This window comes from Sebastes umbrosus, chromosome 14 (genome assembly GCF_015220745.1).
Source record: "Sebastes umbrosus isolate fSebUmb1 chromosome 14, fSebUmb1.pri, whole genome shotgun sequence".
Classification (NCBI taxonomy): Eukaryota; Metazoa; Chordata; class Actinopteri; order Perciformes; family Sebastidae; genus Sebastes; species Sebastes umbrosus.
The window spans coordinates 13,802,298-13,822,523 of NC_051282.1; the positions used below are offsets into that span (position 1 = coordinate 13,802,298).

The 20,226-nt window shown below is 40.1% G+C and overlaps 1 protein-coding gene across 4 annotated transcripts in view; it reads left to right on the forward strand.

Moving 5' to 3' along the window:
- Positions 1–923: 923 nt before the first annotated feature.
- The window catches only part of LOC119501796 (thyroid hormone receptor alpha), a 119,628-nt gene continuing 100,325 nt past the window's right edge, over positions 924–20,226 (forward strand). For 2 of the 4 annotated variants that reach the window (XM_037792415.1, XM_037792417.1), the window contains exons 1-3: positions 946–1,337; positions 2,474–2,576; positions 17,709–17,797. The gene's annotated coding sequence lies outside the window, so the exon portion shown is untranslated. Of the gene's footprint in view, positions 1,338–1,689; positions 1,734–2,473; positions 2,577–17,708; positions 17,798–20,226 lie in introns of all 4 variants that reach the window. The other 2 variants (XM_037792416.1, XM_037792421.1) reach the window with 2 other exon arrangements.

Genomic DNA, 20,226 nt, shown 5'->3' on the forward strand with positions numbered 1-20,226 from the left:
CATAAGACAAATAAACTTGGAACTTGAAACTAGTGAAGTAGAAGTATAAAGTAGTATAAAATGAAAATAATCAAAGAAAGTGTACCACAAATTGTACTTGAGTGCAGTATTTAGCTGTATATGAATGTGAATGCTTTTTTTCCCCACCATTTATTTTGCCATTGAATGTCACTGTGGTGAAACTGGGTGTCATTCCCCTTTAATCCTCCAGGCTCTCTCCAGGATTCAGATGGCATTTATCCATAAGTAATATTTGGCCACACCAATGTATGGAGGACGGAACCTGCCAAAATAAAAAAATAAGTGAATAAATACATAAATTACACAACAAATAAATAAATAAATATGTCATTAATTAATTGATAAAATGTGACATAAATTGATTTTTGTTTTAATTTGCTTCTTTATTTATTTAACTTTGTATTAATTCCCTTATTTATTTACTCTTCGGTTTAATTTAGCCTTTTATTATTTATGCATTTGTTTGTATTATTATTTTTTTAATTAATTAATTTATTTATTTTTGCATTTATTTTTTAGTTATTCATTTATTTTTTTATTTTTTTATTATTTATTTTATTTATATATTTTTTAAATGCATGCATTTTTTTTTTAATGTGTTTTTTAATTTATTTATTCATTTATTTCTGCACGATTTTCCCTTTGCATTTCACCCCTTATTTATTTCCCCAAACTTCTGTATTCTTATTTGAGTGCAGTATTTAGCTGTATAAATGAATGTGAAACCTTTTTTTCCCACCATTTATGTTGCCATTGAATGTCACAAACTGGGTGTCATTCCCCTTTAATCCTCCAGGCTCTCTCCAGGAGGATTATGCAACCTCTCCCCGGGCTGCAGTGCTCCTCCTGCGGCCGCTAGAGGGCGCTGCGGAGCCTCTCCTAATGAACCACCACCTCTCTCTCTACTCGGCTCTCAGCAGCTCCGCTTCTCTTCTCCTGACCCGCATTCACCCGTACTGTACACAGGCAGGCAGGGGGGGGAGGAGGAGGAGGAGGAGGACCGAGCACACAGCACAGCACAGCTAATAAACGCTGTAGAGTTTCCCCTTTGCTGGTGCTAGACCGTGGTGGCCATGGCTTTGGCAGTCCCTGACAGACACGGCGCTCCCGTCTCCTCGCACCTGACCGCGGACTGAGAGGGGGGCTACCACCGCGCAGCGTTAGCTTCACCGCTTCCCCGGCTGGCTGGCTGGACTCGGCTTCTATCTGTATTTGTTCTGCTTTCTCTTCACGTGTCAACCCCGGCTTGTTCCTTGTTTCCCTTGGCTTTATGTTGACGGCACAGGAGGCGGTTTTGTATCACAAGTCGAGCATTGGTGAGTGTGTGTACATTTCGTAGCGTAGATGCATGCAGTGTTAAGGCTTCTTCTTCTACATGGGGCGGCGGTGCAACGTGAGTGTTGTCCTCATGTCAACCCGGGCCTGCTTCACTGTACTCTACTGTACATTATAGCTTCATGCAAAGCCTCACAGTCACTGTCCTGCAGCTCTTTAACTCTGTGTGTTTCACGTGCATGTGCTGCCTTTTTTTTACTGTGGTTTATATTGATGCACCTGGGTTCAGGTAGCTCCAAAGTGCACCGGTATAAGGTCGCAACTATATATCTCACAACCAAGCAACAGGAAACCTGTTAACCTACACTCTCTCTGCCCTATATGGCTTTGCAGACTCGGGCTGCGTGAGACGTTATTCAAGAGGGAATCGGTGGAAGGTACAGAGATAAGGCTTTATGCCAACATATAGGCAGCAGCATATATAGGCTGCTATGTATGTGTGTTTTTATATATATGTGTGTGTGTGTGGCCCTCCCAATGTGTCACATTCCTCTGCTGTGACATAGCCAAGTAGGTCTGACTGTGTGTTGAAAAGTGTGCCAAAGTATGCTTGAAATGCTCCTGGAGACTTTTAATATGAATCATGCATATAAAAGGACAATATGAAAATGTGTGTTTCTCAGCCTATTTATTTATTGTCCTTTTATTTAACCAGGTTAGTCCCATTGAGATCAAATATCTCTTTTACCTGGCCAAGACAACACAAAAAATTAACAACATTCAAACTTGCTCATACAAAACACTTGACACAGACAACCTGGACTGCAGCGATTTCACCAGAGCTTTAAACTCATTCAAGGTATAACTAAGTTTTGATAGCTGAAGATCAGATTGTACATTATTCCAAGCAGTAGGTGCCGAAAACCTAAAAGCTTTCTTTCCCAATTCAGTCCGTACTTTGGGAACAACAAATTGCAAAAAGTCCATAGAAGGAAGATTATGACTTCCAGCCTATAGCTGCACCTACAGGCGTGGTGTGTGTGTGTGATATCATGTATTGGGATTGCACATATAATGCCAGGAGTCTTTGCATTGCGTGTGTGGCACGTTTAAAAAGACATGGTTACAAGAAAGGGGATGTGTTCATAATTTTTTTTTTTTTACATTTTGATTCCAGGATGAGGGCAACCATCACCTGCTTCATTGGTGGACCACCATCGGGTGTGATCCTATGACTCAGCTTGGGCCCGGAGCTGCAGTTGAAGACATCCAGGGTTAAGGTAGGTGACAGGCATCAGAGCAGTGTGCAGGGGGTTCAGGATAAAGTGGGAGTAGTTTCCCACACTTCACCTAAAGTATCTACACCAGGAGTTCTCAAACTTTTTGGGGCCAGCGACTCCTTAAAGGGGAGAACATTTTCCAAGGACCCTCTTATAATCTTAACACCGATTAATACTTACTACCATTTATACTCTTAAATGCCATTGGAACTATTTGTATTCTAAAACTTGTCAACCTGAAGACCTGTTTGATAGTGATAAACAGAAACACATTTCAATTTGAGTTACACCACTTTGTTTTGCTCTGATATTCCAGGTGCTTTGTAGTCAGATGTCACTTTAGCTTGGCTTATTTGCCAGCACCTTTTTTAATTTTAGCACCCCCTGACAAAGTGCCACGGACACCCACTTTGAGAATCACTGGTCTACACACAACACGCTACAGTAAAAGTTGTTCTGCCCTGCAGTGTGCATTAAGCTCAACCTTTCACACTGTCACTCCATGTTTTATTTGTGAGTGAATCTAATATTCCCTCAGCTGGAGGAGACATGACATTTTTGACACGCCATGACTCATTTGTCTTTTGGTGTTAAATCTTCAAATCCAGTCAAACAAGTCCAAAAGTACACGTGATGCTTTCATATGGAAAATTCCCGGAGATGCGGACAAGAAGGAAAACTCTCATATAAGCACACAACAGGAATGACTATGGAACCAAAAATAATATTTCCCTAGAGTGCAGAGGCCAGGCTTACATAAAATTACCCCGGAAGCACTCGCCGTGTTTACAAGAGTTTCCCCCAGTAACCCAGTTATGATTTTGGTAGCTTGTGGTTTTTTATTAGTTTTCAGGAACTTTTCAAAGATTTATTAGTCTTTATGAGTCCTTTCCCTCAGACGTGTTTTCTTGGAAGAAAGGCAGTTTGTCTGAGTGGATTTTTTTTAAACAGCTTTACAAGCAATGACACAATACTTATGAAATCCTAAGAGGCTAAATAATGCTAAAAATGCAATTAAAATCCGTTTGGGAGGAAACTGTTAGGATTTCACTAACTTAGAAATTAAAGAAAAAATGCTGGAATGAATGACAAAACCAAAGAAAGTCCATGTAAAAATACTGCATGTATGTAAACAGTGTATATATATACATACAAACAAAGCTATAATCTCTGCCTGCAGCCAGACGTGACCTCTTTTGACGTCCCTTCCTAACACCCTCCTCCCCCTCCCCTCCATTTTCCCATAGCTCATTGCTGCAAGGCAGCGTCCCGGTTTTCTGAGGTTGAGGCTTAATGTATAGCGAGCAGGAGTGGAGGGGGGAGGGGAGGTGAGGAGGAAGGGGGAGGAGGAGACAGGAAGAAAACCTGTCTCTCGCCCCCTGCCTGCCTCAGTCTGAGGGAAATCAGTTACATAACAGGGGCTGTGGAGGCAGCCTCTGCCCCGGTCCCTGAGGTCCCACGGCCTGCCGACGTCACAGACATGTAGGAGGAGGGGCTTTGAGTCATCTATCCAGTTTATATATATATATATATGTATATATATACATATATATATATACATATATATATATATATATATATATATATATATACTGAGTTTGTACAATAATTAAATTCTACATGTACATTAATGTCTACCTACATACTTCCGCTTAAGCTGTTTATTTGAACATTTTGTACTGTTGTAAGTGAAGGATTGATTCACTAAAGATTGCTGTAAGATTTTAGATGCTTATAAAATTCAGATGGCATTTATCCATAAGTAATATTTGGCCACACCAATGTATGGAGGACGGAACCTGCCAAAATAAATGAATAAGTACATAAATCACACAATAAATAAATAAATATATCATTAAATATAGCAAAAATAAGAATAAAAATAAATATAGCCATTAATTACTTGATAAAATGTGACATAAATTGATATTTGTTTTAATTTGCTTCTTTATTTATTTAACTTTGTATTAATTCCCTTATTTTTTTTACTCTTTGGTTTAATTTTGACTTTTATTATTTATGTATTTTTTTTTAATTAATTAATTAATTAATTAATTAATTAATTAATTAATTAATTAATTAATTAATTAATTAAATTTTGCATTCATTTTTTTTATTATTTATTTATTTTTGCATTTATTTATTTTTAATTTTTATATATATATATATATATATTTTTTTTTTTTATTTTTTTTTTATTTTTAAATGCATGTATTTTTTTAATGTGTTTTTGCATTTATTTATTCATTTATTTCTGCACGATTTTCTCTTTGCATTTCACCCCTTATTTATTTCCCCAAACTTCTGTATTCTTTTCTTTATACATTTCTTTACACATTTCTTTTTACTTTTCTTTATGCATTTCTGCCTCATTATGCAATAGAGGGGGCTGTCACTCAACGTGTGTCATCATGGGGTCAGAGTATATAGTTCAGAGTGCATAGTTGATATGCTAGCCAACTAGCTGCACGCCAGTCTTCATCCCTGGCTCCGTAAAGCGGGTCGACGGCCTGCTGCTGCTCCCCCCACCGCTGCCTCGGACCTGTACAGGTGTGAGGATCAACCGCCTGATGCTGAACTGTTTTGTGTCGACCCACTGTCAGTCTCCTCCCCGAGGTTTAGTTTGTTCAGAGTGGGAACCTTCAGGCCGATACTTCCGGGAAATGTCACATTTTATCAATCAATTAATGGCTACATTTATTTTTAATATTATTTTTGCTATATTTAATGACATATTCATGTATTTATTTATTTATCAGGTCATTTATTTATTTATTTTGGATTTTGGCAGGTTCTGTCCTCTATACCAAAGTAGGGCTGCAATGAATCATTTTCATTACACAGTATTCCATTGATTACTTTTTTATTATTCATGATACAATTTTAACGATAGTGTAAATGAAAAAAAATATTGACAACAAAAATGATGGCGAAATCTCTGTTCATTATTCCCCGACGAGTAAAGACAAGCCAAAATAGTTGTCTCTGTTCGGGCGGACGAGGGATGCTTATTTAGAATTTTTTTTCTTTCTGACTGATAGCCAACCCTCGTTAGTTTACTGTATATAGTTTTTATTTTTATTTCTGTTTTTAATTTCATATAACTTATTTTTTATTTACCCTTCTTATGTATCTGTATCTATTCCTGTCCTTGTGCTGCTGCAACACCTGAATTTCCCCTCTGGAGCTCAATAAAGGCTCATCTTATCAATAAAGGCTCATCTTATCAATATGAGCTTATCTTGGATAAAACAAGAAAAAGATGAAGAGATGACACTGCCGCCCTCCTCGGCTAGAGAAATTGACAATTTTAACAAGGCCAAAGTAGCATTCATCCATATCCATATCTGCTTATCCTGTGCAGGATCACCGGGGGGGGCATATCAAGCTCACATTGGGCGACAGGTTTACTGCACAACAGTTCTTACATAATAATAAAAATACCTTTATTTATATAGCACCTTTAAAAACAGAGTTTCACAAAGTGCTTAGACAGACATAGCAAGCAAAAGCAGGATACAAGGCAATATAACAACAGAAAGCCAAACAGTGAGGCCAAACAAAAGCAAGACACAACTGAGGTTCAATTTAAATAGAGATAAAATGGTACAATAGATAAAAACAATAAAAGGGCAGGTTGTTTGGCAGTCAATAAAAGTGGTTACTAGGGAAATACATTTAAAAAAACTTAAACTTACTAAGAAAACCAGCAAGTAGTAACATTCGATTTGTTGCAGCAAGCACATTTTTGGCATTTTTGCCTGAAAATGATTAAAGGTACAGTGTGTAGGCATCTAGCAGTGAGGTTGCAGATTGCAACCAACTGAAACTTCTCCTGTGTGCTAAGCGTGTGGGAAACTACGGTGGCTGAACTGAAAATGTGAAAATACGAACGGCCCTCTCTAGAGCCAGTGTTTGGTTTGTCCGTTCTGGGCTACTGTAGAAACACGGCTGCCGCCTCTGTGAAGAGGACCCGCTACGTATGTAGACATAAACGTCTTATTTTCAGGTAATCATACATCGACATAAAGAAAATATACTTATTATATTGTATTTCATTTCTGCCAATAGATCCCCCTAAATGTTGGACACTATCGACATTTTTTAAAATTTTGTTTGTAGATCGATTAATCGACTAATCAATATAGTTCTGCACCACAATTATTTTGTACTGTGAAATAAAAAGAGGCCAGAGTCTGCGGCTGTTCCAGTCTACATCAGCTATGTTGCTAAATTGAAAACGTGGTGATGAAAAATGATGCTGCCCTGATGGTAATTTTGCAGTAAGCTCAGTAAATCTGCTCAAGTGTATCACAGTGTGGACAGTAAGCCAGTTAATAGAATACTCCTGTCTACTTCCAGCTACAGTAAACAGCTAAAAGACAGCACCAGACATCAAATGGCTCTTGAAATGTAAGGCACATTGTAAATAACCTTTAAAGATCTAACGCTTTAAATCAGATTTCTGTAATTTAGTTTGGTTTACATGCATTAGCCTGGAAGTAGGGCAGCACAGAGGTGCTGTGGTTAAGCACTGTTTATTAATTAAAGCTGGGGTAGGCAGTTTATTATTTGCGTCATTGGACAAAAACTCCATAATAACCTTTCAGCATATTGAAATTCAAGTATTCTGAGAGATAACTAGACTTCTGCACCTCCTCATGGCTCTGTTTTCAGACTTTAAAAAATCTAACCGTGACGGGAGAGTTTGGCCAATCACAGGAAAAAAGGAAAAAAGAGTTATCAAAAAAGGGAGTCTGACAATATCGGTGAAGAATTTCAGAGATGGAGAGAAAATGGTGCTTATAGTTAAGCCTTCTGCTAACCGTAGCCAATGGCTCACGGGTGTGGTTAACGTTAGCAGAACGCTAAACTATTGGCATCATTTTCTCTCCGTCTCTCTAAGGGGCACAGACACACCAACCCAACATTAGAGAATTAGCATCGACGAAGGCCACCAGTTGAGTCGCCTCACATCGCCTTTTTCTTGGCCAAAAAGTTGCACTCAAACACACCGCAGAGACTACAGCCGATGGTAAACTACCACGTATGTTCTGCGCCTGTGTGTGGTCGTGGTAGTCTCTATTCGTCATTCAAAAAATGGAACCGGAAGATCGAGGACAGCCGCTATACAAGCCGTTGTTATGATACGTACATGAAACGAGGCGACATTTGCCGATCATTTTCACGCCACTCTCACTCACTACTTAGCTTCATTCCAGATGGCCATGTGGTTGTGAAAATATCCGTGTGTTGGAATGATCAGATGAGATCATCCTGTGTTTTTCCTCTTGACTTTACTCGTTGGCTTGCTTTCCTCACGTCCGTTTCTCTTCTCGTGCACCGATTCGTTGAAGCTGAACAGACAATCAGAATGATTTCTCTCAATGACGGGCGCCGCCGCCGATTCAACATGTTGAATTGGCTGAAAAAACTCAGGCAGACTAGAGTCAACAGTGCGGGACACACCATAAAAACAAGGCCAACAGACGCTCACCGACGGCCCAAACTGTCCAACGGCTGACCGTTGGCTTGATGATGTGTCAGGGCCTTAATAGTTTAGCCTTCTGATGGCTACGTTTAGCAGACAGCTAAACTAAAAGCAACATTTTCTCTCCATCTAAGAAATGCTTCGGCAATATTGTAGCTTGCTAGAGCCCCGAATCACAGTATGTCATCTCATAGGGCTTTTCTGAACCCACGAGTTTGCAAAGAAAACAGGACGGTAATTCTCCTAGAATTGCCGCTATATAACGTCATCAGGATCACAATCGGGATGGTGTTTGAAAGTTCTACGTTCGTGGTCGTACAGTGTACTGTATGAAGCGCGCGCACCTTCCCGTGCTTGTCTGGTGGGAGGGGCTTAGGACAGGGCTGTATTTTCAAATTCTGGCCTTTTTAACAGAAAAATGCCGACCCCGGGGTACCACTTTAATTACAATATGCTGAAAGGTTATTATGGAATTTTTGCCCAATGACGCCAAAAATAAACTGCCTACCCCAGCTTATGTTGATATTGATTGATAGATTTATATTAATATTAATCAACACTCATTTTTATATTCTTCTTAACAGTCAAAAGTCATATATCAAGGAAAGCTGATGAGCGTTTGCTGGTGCTAACTTGTGAAATGTGAGGATTTGCTGCTTTTCTCTGTTTTATATCAATCTAAGTTGAATGTCTTTGGGCTTTGGAACGGTTGGTTGGACAAAACAAGACATTTGAGGACATTACCCTGGGTTCTGGGTAATTATGATGGATATTTCCCCTATTTTCTGACATTTATACCCAATCGATTCATCTGAAAGATAGTCGACAGATGAACCACTGATAAATATAATTCTTAGCCGTAGGTGACCAGATAAATGAGAGGGAATGAAGAGGCGGATATAAACAAGAGTGGAGTGATTGCATCTGTAATGATTGGGAGGATTGTCAGAAAAAGAAAGAGAGAAGTTACCACCTGGTCGATGTGCATTCTGTTCATAGGTCTAATACCTGACAGAGTACAGATTGTACAGCTCTTGCTCACACCAGCACACACACACACACACACACACACACACACACACACACACACACACACACACACATAAACACGCAGGGTATCATAGAAGAGCCTCGGGCTCCTCCTTGGTACTTTGGAATGTTCTGTTCTTTTCTGCGAAGGCAGGAACATCTTTATTAAATACAGCCTCTATTCAATTAGTGTTAAACACCAGATTGAGACATGCATCTCCCACACAGAAAATTAAACACAAGTAAGCCTGGACAATTCTCCCTCCATCTGACAGGAAATGACTTACAAAGAAGGTCTTAAATCGGGGTTGAGAATTGCTGTGTCGTTCTAGGACCACGACATGGTGCTTAATTGAGTTTTTGAGCTTTAATGTTGTGTTACTTGTGCGATTTAAAGCTAGAGTACGTAATGTTCAATCAATGAATCAAATGCTCTGACTATAAAAGAAAAAGAATCCGGTATCTGTGGCTGTCGCAGGATTTGGCCCAGATTAAATGCACTCATTGCGCGTCACCGGAGTCTTCTACAAGCTGCTAGTTTGACAGCTGTGAGTACTAACAATAGAAATGTTTGTTGTTTACGTTCATTGTGATCATTTTGGGGGAGGGGCTGAATGGACCTGAATGGATGGACTGTCAGTGTTGCTGACTTGACAACTTTGTCGCTAGATTTAGCAACTTTTGGAGCTAATGCTGCTGGCTACTTTCGGAATTGGAAAAGAGTCAGCAACACTGGGTTTGTCGTTTAGATATTTTTTTTTTTTTAAATCTAGCGTACTTTTGCTAGTTTCTTAAAGGAATAGTCAACATTTCGGGAAATACAGTTTTTGCTTGATTGCCATGAAGAAATCCATTCTCATATCTGCTCGTTAAATATGAAGCTAAAGCCAGCAGCCAGTTAGCTTAGCTTAGCATAAAGACTGGAAACGGGGAAACAGCTAGCCTGGCTAGTGCGACATGCCAAAAAAAAGTTGGGCACATAATGTCATTGCAAAAGAGTTGGCAACACTGGGCTGGGTTTTTCAGTAGGATAATTTAAAAATTCAAAAATTTTGAAATCTAGCTACTACTCTACTCTTGCTAGTTTCTCAAGATTACCAACCCTAGCTTTAAAGGAATATGTACTCCAAACATAGCATTAAACAATTGGAATCAGGTATGGGAAAGTGTTGTATTAGTGCAAATGCATGTGTTTGGGGACACACTGTTATTAGTAACATCAGTTATATCAGAATTGGAGAGTACTTCTTCATTGAAAGAAGAGCAAAGAGCGGCACTGAGGGCGTTGTTTTGCTTTCATTAGTTTGATTGACAGATGGTTCATCGAATCACCTGCCAAGTATTTTTTTGAAAGTGCCTGCCCCCCTCCAAACAGTTTCCAATGACGGCTTCTCAGATGGTTCTGTGTAACAAACCATCTGGCGGGTCAGGTTAGGTTTGACTACAGAATATAATAAGTGCTTAACTCACATTCCTCTATTAAAGATACAAAGTGGAACAGATTCTCCTTGAGGCAGACTGTTTTTCCTGGCTCAAGAGCTTGTCTTGATGAGCTTTTTACCTCTATGCTCCACGCCTGTGAAGCTGTAAATGATCTGTGTATTTTCAAATGTCTTGCATATTTTTGCTCCGCTATGAATTTCATTATTGGCTCTATTTATGGCAATGTTGGCCTCTCTGTTCGGCGGCCAGTCCAGCACTTTAGCCAAGACCGAAGTGTCTCGCCAAATATTGGATTGATCGCTTTGGCATTTTGTGTTTCCACTCGTTGAAAACTTGAAGACTTCCTTTGCTAAATTTAAAAAAAAAAAACAGTTTTGTAGAAAAAAGTTTATATGTCTCAAAGTATGTTGATGAAAAAAAGTAGGAATGCACAAACACAGATATCAATATCTTAAACAGGAATTAAAAAGCAAAAGTATATAATATATATAGTATATAAACATAGAATAGATCAGCCCCATTTTCACAGATACACAGTCCAGCTATTTGAGTCTGTATCGTTCCGATATCGGTATCGGTGCATCCCTGGTGACAATGGGGCTGATCTATTTAATTCTATGTTTAAATACTACACTATATACATTATATACTGGAATTTTAATTCCTGTTTTAAGATTTGACTGATTTGATGCTGCATTTAAAAGGTTTACACTTGAATTGTAATTCCTTTTAATTTTGAAGATTTTTTACCAAGTTGCTGGTGTACAATTTATTATTTTAATAATAAATAATTCAGTAAGTTTATATCCATATATATATTTGTAACATTTTGTTTTACATAGTTAGGAAAGCAATGTTGAAGTCAAGTCTGATGTTGCCTTACACATCAAAGAATGATCCCAGTCACTTCCACACAGCTTATTAATTAAACACGGGTATCGGATCAGTACTCGGTATCGACCGATACCCAAAGCCCAGGTATCGCTAAATGGACTGGTTCAGTTAAATTTGTGTATTAGTACTGAAGGATGGGTGTTGGATTATTATGAATATTGAAAAAATTGTACACAACACCCAGCTCTAGTGTAGCTATATATATATTATGTGAGAGACAGATTGTAAATGTAAAAAGGGCAACGCTGTTTCTAGATACGAGTTAAAAGAATTGTCTCCTGAGTCGTAGATTCCAACTAAAACATTTACATGATCGTAGGGGGCCCTGTACACCACAATGGTATCCACTGTGTCCGTCAGTAATGTGGGATAAAGGCAGGATAATATAAAGGGGATTTAAACAGAGCCTATTATCTTGAAAACTGGCCAAGGACCTAAAGATATTAAGGTCTGGAACAAAGCAGAGAAGACTGGAATTTGTCTTGGGAAAACATAATCCCTGCTATTAGCAGTGCGTCTAGCTGTCTACCTCTTGTAAAGAAAGTACTAATAGATTTTTTTATAGGCTACTTGGATGTGAACAACAACATTAAACTTCCGGGGCTGTAAAACTAAAACATGATGTAACATTGCGTAGGGCCGAGGGTAAGTTCAGTGTTGGGTGATAACTCTCTGTGGGTTCGTCACTATGTGCTAATCTTTTCACATTACATATTGTTGATAATAAAAATTAAAAAATTGTGTAGCTTTAATCTTAATGTTTTGGTACCACTGTGCAGTATGTGCACCGTATTAAGAACTGTCAAGTACCAAAAATTGGCATCAAATGGTCAGATTCATAATCTTGTTTACTCATTCTTTATCAAATATTCAGGTATCTAAATACACTAGCGCTGTAAAACGCAGCACTAATGGTGCATTCACACCAAGTGTGGAGCGAACTTTTCGTTGCTATCGTCAACGATGTCCTGATGAATCAGAGATAGAAGGCAAACTTATTGTGGCCATTGGCAGGCACACAGAACTACGATAGTACCTCATATTTGTACAGAGACCGGACGAAACTCTGTGTATAAATGTATGTATGACTGTCTATGGTATAAACAACAACGTTGCTGCTGTATTTATGCCTACATGACATTATGTTGAGTGTTGATGGACCAGCTACGGTGTTAGCAAAGCCTGGCACTGACCGATCCGAAATCCATTCAGAAAACAAGCATTTTAAAAGTTGTTTGCTTTTCGTTTTACGGACAGACCTGACAAAACATGAATTCAGACTTTTTACAAATCGGCATCGTTATGTTGTTATTTCGGCATCCTTTTGATCCGTTTATTGCAATTTAAATCACAGCACAGTCTGTTTATTTTGGGTTCATAACGCAGTAGAATTGTGTAGCTTGTTTCGATATAGTCAGTGCAATGGCGCTGTATGTGAATACGGCTTGGTGAAATTCACAGAGTTTCCCGCAAGGTGATGTATGAACCCAGACACGTCAACGTTTGGTTTCCCACATATCTGGGACTTCTACAACATGTACAAAGCAGCAATAGTGGTTATTTCTTTCATAGTTGATGGCAGAAATGTTGAAAATGGTTGTTGTGATCTATGGAGACAAGCCCCGTCTCCTCTCTGACGCGTCTAGAGTGAGTAACGCGAATGAACACAAATGATCTCGGCGGTCCGATTCGCGCGAGTAAAGCGATGCGAAATTCGATTCGCTCTTGGTGTGAATGCAACATAATGGTTCTTTTGTACCATTTGGTATATTTTCTGAAAAAAAAAAAGACAATAGCAAGAAATAATTGTCTAATTGTTTCTTATATTCTATTTATTTGTTGGCCTTATGTCTCTGTTTGACAATGCACAATCTTTTATCAGTAAGAACTAAACAAGATCAGTATGCTATTGGGTTTGTTTGTGACGCATGGTACCTCAGACACCACAAATACGATTTTAACTAAACGCACTCCAGCGTTTTCAGCATCAACACTCAGGGGCGTGTTAATCTTAACAATTGTTAGTCCATGTGTCACACTTGATATCTCACACGCCTCTGATCGAATTAGCTCAAACCTCGAGGAAATGATGCATCTCATCAATGTGTCTCCCTGCGTTGAAATTACAGTGATTGGCCCAAAGAGGGGCGTTACGTCAATCATTTATTTGTTCATCCACTTATCATCCCAGACGCCGGCGATCAGATTTTAATTAAACTAATCTCACTGCGTGAGGGACTGAGCTGGCAGGCATGAGGAGTCACAGGTTTTATTCACTTAAAAATGAAACCGTTTACAAAATATGCAACGAGGTTACAAGGTCAACTAATCAGAACTAAACTCAGGCTATGATAACTTCCTGGCAGTCAGGAGTGCATATTTAACCCATCCTAAGTATTTTAGGAGCAGTGTTCAATCCCAGGGATTGAACCGGCAACCTTGTGGGTAAAGGACTACCCGCTCTACCCACTGAGCTACAGCCGCCCTCCACCGAGTCAAATGGCGTTTCCACGGCTTTGGACTCGGTAGTTCATGTTACCGCAGTCTTGGAAAGGAAGGAGTGAGCGGAGGGTTACTCAGTTTGTTGCAATCTGCAACCACACCACTGGATGCCGCCAAATCGTACACACTGTACCTTTTTAAACCTTTAAGTTCAACCAAGTAAATGAGGAGAAAAGTTTAAACTGTAAAGAAAACTCAAGTGTGTGCAGGAGGGTTACCGACAGTTGTGTGACAGCAGGTGCAGCCGTCACACTGGTGCACTCCGCCATTCTTCAAATAACTGATTGGCCCAGAGGGGGACGGCATCATCGGTTAGTGACGGCATGTTTGCTGTCGCTGTGTTCGCCGTGGCAGCCTCTGTTCTCTTTCTCCTCCCTCTGTCCCTGACTCTGCGCAGTCTCTTTCTTTCTTTCGGTAGCATCTCTCGAGGGGCTTGTATTGTTTCAGTGGATAAAGGGAAAGACAAAAAAAACCTGCTTCAGCGGGATGAGAAAGAGACTTTATAACAAGCTCTTGCACCTCCAGGGAGGATTCTCGCTCTCGCACATTCACAAAATGTTCTCGGAGAGTACACACAGATCCTTGTCGTATGCAACACACGCAGTTGCACTCTCTGTCCTATGGAGAAAGGAACCGAGACCGGCGTCAGGAGTGGCCAAAACAGGAAGTGGTCCAGGGATTACATTAAAAGGACGGACTCCCTGCTCAGAATGAACCTCTGCAGAGAGGTCGAGGCCTTTCCCCCTTCCCCTCAGGGGGGTTTCTGCAGTGTTGTACAGTAAAGCTCACGCCGTGACTTTTTTCTATTTTCTTGGCATCCTGCTGTTGTCAAGATCTGAGAGAGATGGGAGAGAGACACAGTGCAGGGAATCAAGATCAAGACAGAAAGAGACTGAAACAAGGGTACCTCCCGGGCAATAAAGGTCATGTTCCAGGCGTAAATCCACAAAGTTGGAATCCCCCCCCCCCCCCCCCCCCCCCCCACTCTTGTAAGCCCTCACCAGAGAGGATCTAAACTGAGCTGGGTCTAATGGATTTTATTAGTCGCATATTACCAGTGCAGTTATTGTTCTTTATTTTTTTTCTCCTCAGATAACCTCTGAACATCGCATTGTCAACTCTTCCTCTGCTCATGAAAGCTTTTAAAATACCTCATTTATCACAGCAAGCACTGTGTGTAAAGGCCTTTACACATCGGGGGCGTGTTGAATAAACAACACGAAAATGCGAAATACTCGCCTGAATATTTCACATACAATCTATTCATACCAGCAGTGATGCAAATTTGCGACAGCTGTAACTAGGGAACTAGGGCTGTCAATCGATTAAAGTATTTAATCGTGGTTAACCGCATGGTTGTCCATGAATAATCCCAAATGAATCACACATTTGTTCAAAATGTACCTTACAGTATCAAGTGTCAAGTATTTGATACTCGTATCAACATGGGAGTGGGCAAATATGCTTGCTTTATGCAACTGTATGTACAACACAAAACAGTGACAAATATTGTCCAGAAACCCTCACAGGTACTGCATTAAGCATAAAAAAAATTGCACAAATCATAACTAAAACTGTGTGTGATTATCATAAAGTGTGCATGTCTGTAAAGGGGAGACTCATGGGTACCCATAGAACCCATTTTCAAGTCAAGGGACCCCTTTGAAAATGGCCATGACAGGTTTTCCTCGCCAAAATGTAGCGCAAGTTTGGAGCGTTATTTAACCTCCTTCGCTCCTTCAGGCTAGTATGACATGGTTGGAACCAATGGATTCCTTAAGTTTTCTAGTTTCATATGATGCCAGTATCTTCACTCTAGCTTTGAAACCGAGCCAGCTACCACCTCCGAAAGATCAATTGCATTAATGTGTTAAAGAAATTAGTGGCGTTAAAATGAATTTGTGTTAACGCGTAACAGCTGTAAGCTATTTTAGTTTCCTTTCAGTGAAATGCTCTGAGTGAATTTGAGTTTGTACGTTTTTGGTACAGCAAGACACCATTAGCAGGACCATTATAGCAGTGCTCAAGCCCTATTGTGGACCAATAAGGGGTGATGCCGTCACAAATTAAGTAGCATGTTCGACTGTTTGCATCTCCAAAGACATAATGTCACCCAGCTTCAACTGGTCGCCACACATTTTCGACCATCCCACTCTATGTCCAGTGTCACTAGATCCAAAGCACTAATCTCAAACTAAAAATCCAAACAACATTTGAGGCTCCTCCAGCTCAGTTTTTTGCATTTGTGTTTATCTTATGAACACTACATCCAGGGGCTAACCTGACTAGCATGGTTGGAACTCTTCCACTTGAGTATTTATGTTCTGCACATGCTAAGACGTATGATTAATTAGAAGGTATTAAGCCAATTAGACGGAAATTATTTAATTCATAAGCCATACCAAACCGTTCAGTACAGAACATTCAGTTCAGGATAAATACTGTTTCACCACTGGCTAGCACCCCATACTCTCGTCACTCTTTTTTTTGTTTTCAGATTTTCTTACTTTATTTTTCTTCTAGATTTTTACAGCAAAAATGTTGTATTTTTGAATACTTCTTTGTTATTATGCTATTATGCTTTTGTACTTTTTCCCTTTCCTTTAGTGTGTTATATAGTTTTTTGTGCATGCAAAAGGTCTGCAAAGTTACAAAGACCAAAGTTCACACCAAAGGGAGTTACTCTCCCCCACAGAAACACTGCTCCTGAACTCCTTGAAATGCCTTGATTGAAGTTCCGCCTTTTCTTCCGTAACGCGGTGATGTCACCAAGTAACACATTTGCATAAAACCTGCCTAGCAGCTAGTTTTGCCTATAAACAAAGCTAGTTAGAGTGGAGGTCAAACAGAGTGTTTGAGAGGGTGAAAAGAGGTACTGCAGCACAGTCGGTATGAGAAAAACAAAGCATTTTTTGAACATTAAAGCATTTAAACATGTTCTAGTAGAAACCCAAAATACAAGTATGCACATGAAAATAAGCATAATAGGTCCTCTTTAAGACTCTGAATCCAGATGACTGGAGGAAATGGCAGCCTAAGTCTGAGATATTGTATGTGGAAGCGGCAGTAGCCAGGCTAGACTCTCCATATGAGGTAAATGGAGTGGAAATAACAGGTAGCCTGACGGTGAAGGTCAGCTTTGGGTCAACGTGATGTTTGTTTAGTAATTTAGACGTTTCTTTTGGTCCTGGTGCAGGATTTGCCACGGGCCAACGGCTTCGCGCTGCCTGTCACTTAGGCTATATCATTAACACCCACCGTTTCACTAGTTAGTAGATTCAGTGCGTTCTGTATTTTCATTCAGCTTCAACGGGTCAAAGCTGGCTGCAGATATTCAACTGAGGAAAAGGTCTTGTTTTTAGACGAGTCGGGAAATTCTTCCTAATATCAGAGCCATGTGATCTGACTTGAGGCACGAGTTGACCTTCTTATAAAGAAGTCTGAACATTCAGATCATGAGTAGATTTTTTTTCTTCTCCCTTTTCATTTAAACTAAATCAGCTTAACAAGTATAACAAAGACACACACACACACACTCTCTCCGTGCTGTCTTATATATTCTCCAGCTTCACATGATTTAATACAGAATGATTTCGAGCCGGTTTAACGTGATAATGAGGCTGGATCAATAAGCAGCTGTGCAGGCTTTGTAGTCCAGATTTAAATAGGGTTTTTTTAATTCACTGAAAAATGTATCGATCGGAGAAAAAAAATATATTTCAATGCCACATTTGCAAGAAATGTTTTTTTTAATATTGTTTCTGATTTTTCAGACTGGCACAAGAACATCTATTTCAACAAAGACGCGCTGCCTGATGTTAGCGTCACTGAGCGAGACTGGCCGCCATCTTCACAGCACCAGGTTGGTTCTTCTCTGTTCAGCTTTATAGCATGTGAATGTAGTAGCAGGCCGACCACTTACCAAACCCAGTTTCTCTCAAATGCCCCACTAGTGTAAGTCATCTGCATTAGTAGATGGTTTTCAATCTAACTTACTCATAATGTGGATGCCATAAATTACAGCAATACAATGCTCTCCTGTGACTTTTTAAATCTTAGCAGGTAGGTTTGGGCAGGTGTAAAAAGTTTGAAACCGAATTTTACCACTAGGTGTCGCACTTGCCGCTTCAAAAGTGGCACATAATGGAACCGTCCATGAATGAGCGTGTAGCGACTCCAGTTCCCACTTGGTGGCGGTAATGCACCTATAAGCTGGTTAGCCAACCAATAAACACTAAATAGAGAAGCGAAGTCTTTCCCCTTCTGGTGGACCCCGATGGGACCTTATTGCGGAAAAAAATCTGTACCGTAGTCAACAGCGAGAGAAAAATACTTTTATGATCCCGTTGTGCCATGAATCACACATATGATGTTTGTCAATTTAAAAGATAATTTTGCAAGTCAATGTCGTACTATCATTAAGTTTTGCGTGAAACCGCTCAGTGAACTACATCTCTCGTCTCGAAAAATAAACGTCGGCAACACTAGCTAGCTAGCTAACTTATCTATGTTCCGCGCACAAATGAAACGTTATCTTACCCGATGTGTTTTATCCAGCGACTCCTGGTCTTTTTATCAGTTGGGAAGAAAAATAACGAGCGAGACCCGTTGCTGGTGTGAGTACATCCCTGTAGGAAACACACAGGCATCGTAGCTTCAGAGAGAGAGACGTCACTTATGCGGCTTTTGGGTGTGTAGTCTTTCTAATTACGTATTATCATAGCCTTGTACAGTTTTACGACAAACTACGACTTTCTTGACTTTAAATTGACAAACATCGTATGTGTGATTCATGCCGCAATTCAAAATATTTGTCTTTCGCTGTTGACTACCGTTCATATTTTTTCCGAAATAAGGTCCCAGGGTGGTCCACTGAAAGGGGCGGGACTTCACCTCTCTATGCCGTTAGGAGCACCGGGAGGAGGCAGAGGAACATTATATTTTTTTCAGATTACCTGTCTCATGTACTACTGTCATGATATAGTGACAGTTTCATGAAAATAACTTTTTATCATATTTGCTCAAAGTTACCGACTGCAGCTTTGAAGAAAGATGGAATAAAAACAAAGTGAAAATGCAGTCACACACACACACACACACACACACACACGCGCAGACACTCATGTCTGCACACATTGAATGACACAGTGTCATATGATGCAGCTAATTGTACATATATCTGTGACACAGTGTGCTGTAAGACGGGTTATTTCAGGCAGAAATTGTAACAGATACTGTAAGTACACTCAGCATTTTATGAGGAGATTATGTGTTTGGCCTTGTGTGTGTGAGTGTGTCTGTCTGTCCACAGCTAATCTCACATACTACTGGACCCATCAGCCTAATCATTTTTATGCTCAAGGATCTCTCGTGGTTGTGGTGATTCACACTTTTTGAAAAACATATATTTTTTTACTTTTTTATAGCGTTATTGACAGCAGACTCCTCACTCCTCTTAACCGACCGGTAGGACCCGTGTCTTGCTTCACAGCTGCTGGGCAGAAGTGGACAGAGCCAGAGAGCAGAAAATGTAGATAAATATATTTATTCAGTGTCTTTTCATTGGGCATCAACCTCACGCTTATGCGGGTATTCTCGGAAAAATAAGACTTGAAGCGTAAACCGCTTCAGGCCGCGGTTACGCCCGTGAGACGCGAGCCTGCACGGAGCCGGTGCAGACAGCTGCACGGATTGAAATGAGAGCGTATATGTCGCGTGAGATGTGTGAGTGAAAAAAACACGCCTGATACGCTTGCTGTCTAGACGGGGGGGGGGGGGGGGGGGTTCGCCAGTTGTGGTTTGTTTAGAGCACTTTTCTAGTGTGTTTGTTTCCTCAGTGGGATAATTGTGCCGTGCCTGCAGGGCACAGCACGCAGCAACAAAGTAGGAGAAGAAGAAGAGGTGTCCGTCAGCGGCAGCACACAGGAGAAGCCTGTGGGTTTTTCGCTAGAGAAGGTCTTAAGCAGATCTTTTTAATTAGATACTGACACATGCCTTGACATGAGCTTATTAGCCGGTTCAATGTTTGGGAAATCTTATCTTAAAGTCTATAACTTGCTCACGCTAGCATGTTTTTACAGTATGATGACAATGCTGTCTGATTAGTCGATGAATGATTCTATGGGCCTCTTATTTCCTAATAAGTAATGTACATCTTCTCATTCTACATTAGCAGATTAAGCCGTTTTTCTGCCTCTGCGCCGGCGACAGCCTCTCAGAGCTGTTGCTTTAGACTCTCAGTCTTGTTACTGGTTTTAGGTCTCTTGATCTAATATGATCTTGATATGTACA